Genomic DNA, 5,826 nt, shown 5'->3' on the forward strand with positions numbered 1-5,826 from the left:
TTCCTCGGCTCTTTGCACCGCGAAATGTGCCAACGCTCTAACCTTTTGCTATAGTTCGGAGGTCGGTCACGTTTTCGCGGTTTCCTTGCACGATCCGTGAATTGCAAGTGCTTCTTTTCTGACTCACCTTCTTTTTTTTACACCGCAATGCCTCCTCATATTTTTGGCAAGGTCAACTGCGGTCCCACCTTACGGGGGAAGGGAGAAGATCCATTTCCCTTAACCGGGTCTCCTCGTTCCTTTTTCATCTCGATTTCTCCGTCTCTCCCTCTCCTCCCCCCTCTCCGTCAGCCCTTCCAAGTTCCACGAATGCAGGGATGAGATTTCAGGGGGTCGGTAGACAAAGAGGATTCTTTCCTGTTTATCAACGCTGAGGAAATGCACTCAACTTGACATTGGGGGCGCTACCAACCTAACTCCCGTATTGTCTAGTGGTTAGGATACCCGGCTCTCACCCGGGAGGCCCGGGTTCGATTCCCGGTACGGGAAAGTTTTTTTCCGTAAGAAGGAAAATTTTTTTTGTTCGGGTTCGATTCCGGTACACAAATGGTCTTTAAATATTTTAGACAGTGAGCATTTATAAGGTTGCGGAGAGTTGGAGTACGTCTAAATTGGACCTACGAAATAAGGAAGCATTACTGGTAAGCGACGACGCCCATCAAGATGGTGAATACATGTCTACCTTTGGATATGGATGTCCTTAATACCATGAAAAATAATATTTTTCCGTGACCAGTCGAATACCTGTCCTCAACCATCGCACCGGAAATAGCGCGCTATAGATGGGATGAGACTTTTTCCACATTGGTGAAGGTGGAAATCGCAGCATATTATCCCTCATTTCAATGTCCTTGTAAAAATTACAGTTTCAGCTGTAGTTCCAAAATGAGTGAAAGCAATCGTCACTATTAGATCGAGGAGCTTTTCATTGGTTGCCGCAGAATTTTAATTCATGCTTCATAATATTTAAATTAAAACCTTTTCGATTCGCCTTCAGTACCAATTTCTTATCTGACTTTTAACTTCAGGGTGAGAAAATACCTCTTAATGGGTCACTAAGCACATTAAACATGTTGAAGGGTGTAAGTTATTTGCATAGATCTTGAGGTAGTGAAACACATCGGGGTGTTTGGTCACCAGCCATTTGGGTAATTTGCGATTTTAAACTTCATCATTTAATTCTCACTAAGTTCAGCTTGTCGTACATGATAATTGATATGACTGTTGTCAAAACTTAGCGAGAGGAAAAGGATTCGTGATATCGGTCTGTCCGACAATCAATAATCCACTGAATTTCTCAATGTGGTTTCGACTATCAATTTAATAAGGGTTTAAATTATTCCAAATACAAATTAAATTAATTTAAATAATTCCTTGCGCAAAACCCGAATTACATAAATCTATTTAATAATTTAAGTTTCATATACTTAATCTTTGTGATTCCAGCCTCTCCCAAATAGCACTTTCCATAGTAATAATAATGTGACACTTTATGCTCGTTCCTGGCAATTTTTCACAAAAAAGACCGCTTTTCTCTATTGCCTGTTTAATTCCAATATTAAAGCCTGATTGGCGTTCCAAATACTTAAAATAAACGCATTTCATGCGAAGTTTAACCAAAGTGATATGGGGCTACTCTTTTTCTTTTTCATTCCAATTTACACCAACTATTCGCTTGATTGATCCACGTTTATTCACTGTAGGTCTGCAGGTAACTAGAAAACGCGCTTTTCTCATACAAGATGTAATTTTAAAGTAACTTCCAAGTAATTTTCTAGGTCCATAATTCTTATGAATACTAGGTAAGAGAACAATAAATGCGATATAGTTGTGAGGGTGAATGGATTTTTAAGGTCCCCTATTCCCATACGGTGCCGAACGCTCAGCACGTGTTTCAGGTGGGTTCAGACCAAAATGTTGGTCATTCATGGACCCCAATTGGCTTGAGGGCTTCCATGCAATCCTCACCCTCGGGGAACATACTGGAAGCGGTGACTTCGGCCCGCTCCAATCCCGCACGCCTCCACCTTGGGCCCCATTTCCGCGGCCCCCTCGCCAAGCGCGGCGGCAGCACCACCAGTGAGTCTCCGAAGAGGGCGCGTCGCCCTCTTTCGCGATGGCCCTTGGCGCCGCCCTTGTCACAGCCGCCGTCTCGAACGCCCGCCGCTTCCGCCTCCATGTTTGGCACGGAGAACGGAGAATTTATCTCCCGCGCGCATATGTATTGCACTCAAAGAAGCGGCCGGGCTTCCGCCGTGAATGTTTTAACGATCATCCCTCGGCCCCGTTTCGCCGTCTCCTCACCGGCCGTGGGAGGTTGGGTGCGGGAGGGAGGAAGGGAGGGCCGAGATGCCGACGGGGAGATGCGAGCGAAGAAATTCGTGAGTGTCGGGGGAGAGGAGGAAGAGGGGGAAATCGACCCATTGACCAACAGGATACTTCCCACACTTTCCTCCGGCTCCCATGGTTAAAGATCACATAGGAAATGAGATAAGTGTCAACAATACACCGTTATTAAACAGAATGCATCATCGAGACAAAAACGATGCACCCATGTTGGAAGAACGAGCGACAGAAGAAACCAAAACGTAGTAATGGAAAGCTGGTTAGATTTAAAAGAATTACGTGAATGGGACCGGCTATAAAGCGAAGGATGTCGAAACAAACATCATTGCCCAGTCCCTGAAAGAAAAATGATGATGATCGATAGAATATGTGGACATTTAAACGCAACAGTGTCACACAGCCACGTGATTGAGTGCACCTTTCACTGGAGCAATGGAAACAGCTGGATGAGGAATTTTATTCCAGTAGCATTCCATCCTAGGAAGGTTATATGATTTTACCTTGCTTTTGAAACGATAATCACAGATGACCTGCCACCCAAGGCTCTCAATGCTCTTTTCTTCATATCACTCTCTCTCTCTCTCTTCTGTTCATGCCTTTGACTTCCTCAATTCAGATAATCCCTAATTTTCTTCCTCCCACTCCTTTTTCTCTTCAACCTTCCCTTTACTGTTCCTTACAGTAAACTTCTCAACACACGTTCCCTTATCAGGTTGTCATCAGTAATATTTTCTTTTCGTAACTCGCGTAGTGCTCAGCAGTTGTCTCTCTTCGATGACTCATCATAAAATCTCTTATTTTAAAATCGTTATCGGGCCATTTTATGTTTCAAATTCTTCTCCAAATCCACAACTCAGAACTTTCTATTATTACTCAAATTTCTTTCCCATAATGACCACATTTCACGTCAGTAGAGAGCAGCATCCCAAAGGAAGCATTTGACATTCTCAGTTTTTTCCTGATACAAATCCCATGTTAGAGGTAAGCATCCTACTTTTCTTTCTAAAAGCTTCCTCTGCCATTACAATTCTTGCCTTGATTACGTACCTTTCCATATTTTCAGTCATTTTTTACTTCGGCGCCGAGATACTAGTGAACCCCTCAAATCAAAACACCATTTGTACTTCTTAGCAGAGATATTCATTTGACTCATTTTCCATTAAAGTTTATTTCTCTTTTATTTGGTCTGACTTTCTCTTCCGGCTGGTTCAGTATTTTTCATACATTTTTTTGATTATTCTATTAACAAGATCATGTCACCCGCAGATATTATGCTGTAATATTTGTTAGGGATGTTGAGGGCTCTAGCATACGTATATTACGATAGAAGAAGTAGTGAATGAGTGGCATTTCTGCCTCATTTATCCAGTAAATCACAAAACATAAAATCCTCTGGGAAGAAAGTGAAAACTGCCGCTTCATTCATCGCAAACCACTTGCTCGATCGATAATTTTCCATCGACTGGGAAAAGAGGAAGATAGACGTAACCATCTTGCACCCACTCTTAAGAAAATAAGTCTTTGCACCAATGATGGTTTGCAGTACCACCCAAGACACCACAAGGGATGTTAGGACGCTAGCCACAAGAAAAAAGAGGAACGAAAGAAATCGGTAAAACGGAAATATGTCTTATTATTCCAGTATGCCCTCCCAGTTTGCGTTGTGGTTAAGGACAATAGAGAGCTAAAAAAGCCCTTGGATCTGTCCTTCCGGCATTTAGTGTCTTTTTTTCCACGATAGTTTTTTCTTGACGACGTGAAATGTGGCCGGGATTTATTCCCTCGTTTCGAGTAAACTTACCGGGTAATCTTCTCGCAATAACCTTAATCCAGCTTTGAGAGTCTTTGTGCCCCAGGGGACTCTAAACCGCAAATACTAAGCTTTTTGTTCTCTTGGTGGATTTTTTTTTATTTTTAACGGCCAACTCCATCCCATCATGATATTCCTTGGCGTTTATAAAGAGAAATGAGCCAAGAGCTTTAATGTTCATTACACGGAGAGATAGAGGAGACAAGTTTTAATCAATTATTTCCAAGGTGCAACGCATGGCATGCTTTTATAGCCCGTGAATTCTCAGACCCACGAATGCATTCATTTTCCGTACGCCTCAGAATTTATTGCCCACCCACCGACCAGAATCCTCAGGTGGCCGAATTCCATGCGTGCTTTATGCCTGCGTCAATAATTCATATAAAAAGACTCTCCCGAACGGCGGACGAGAGATACAGAGAAACAGGTGTTTCCCACAGAGATTCATTCATGAGCTATCCATTATTTTGCGCGGCGACATTGTGACTACGTCGTCATGACGATCTTATCATCTTTTATTGTGGCGATGCATTTTCGACATATTTTTCATCAACAAAATCAAGTCAGCGTGTTCAACGAGAATTTCGTTAACGTATTTGCAAATTCGTATTCAACCAGATCAGGACGTCACCATTGACCCAAATCACAGTAGCCTATTTTATTAGGCATTTTTTCAGTGAGTTGACTTTGAGCCCTAGATTAAGTGATGGTTTAGAAAGGAAACAGGATTGGGAAAATACGTGGGGGTATCGTTTTTTTAGTAATTATTACTAAGAAATAGCTGAGATAAATTAATAAAAATTATTCCGTAAATTAATTGGTCATATGTACATAATGCTTTAATTACAGCCATTGATGTTGATTTTTTTAGATTCTGGGAGCCGTAGATTGAAGTAACTCGCAGTATGGAGAAGATAGTGTGATTGAGTTCCTTCATTAGAGAGATTACAGTGTCCAGCAAATCCACATTGAAATGTTGACTGTTCATGGAAATAATAGCCCATCATGTGACACAGTTGTGAGGTGGAAAATGAATTATCAAACTGGTCTCGTGTCTCTCACAGACGTGCGAGACACGAGAAGACGAAACCAACGAAAGAAGTGCAAAACCACCATTCACGGATGATGTTGCCACAGTGAAGAAAGGGCAGAACTTTATCCCATTAGACCGAAGAGCAGCCATCCAAATCATCATGAATAAGACTAAAATATGGGATGTACGACATTTATAGCAGTGTATGGAAAATTATACATCTACATCTACATCTACATAATACCCCGCAAGCCGCCGCAAGGGCGTGTGGCGGGGGGTGTTAGGTCACCAACCGTAAAAAAGAAAAATACCACATGCAAAAAAAACAACACGGAAAATTACACCCACAGCAGCGCACACACTCATGCAAAAATCCCTTCATCCAACACTCATGCAAACACATATACCGCAAAACAACTAAAAATCTGCACCCCATGATGCAGCACGAAAGACATTCTACAACACCCTAAACCAACACGGAAGCCAGGACACAACAAGCAAGAAATTGAAACATCACTACCACATGAAAATGCACCACGAAACACTCTATCCCCAAAGAGTCTCTAATTGGCAGGGAATACGACCCAACGTTGCAGGTAGCAGGAATTTGCCCCCGCGGAGAGGGACGAGGGATTGA

The 5,826-nt window shown here is 42.3% G+C and overlaps 1 non-coding gene across 1 annotated transcript; it reads left to right on the forward strand.

The window, feature by feature from the left end:
• The first annotated feature begins 417 nt into the window (after positions 1-417).
• On the forward strand, positions 418-489 carry TRNAE-CUC (transfer RNA glutamic acid (anticodon CUC)). The gene has a single exon. It is a non-coding gene; the product is annotated as a tRNA-Glu (tRNA).
• The last annotated feature ends 5,337 nt before the right edge of the window (positions 490-5,826 follow it).

The sequence above is a fragment of the Hetaerina americana genome, unplaced genomic scaffold (genome assembly GCF_022747635.1).
Source record: "Hetaerina americana unplaced genomic scaffold, ioHetAmer1.1.p SCAF_7, whole genome shotgun sequence".
In the NCBI taxonomy this organism is placed as follows: Eukaryota; Metazoa; Arthropoda; class Insecta; order Odonata; family Calopterygidae; genus Hetaerina; species Hetaerina americana.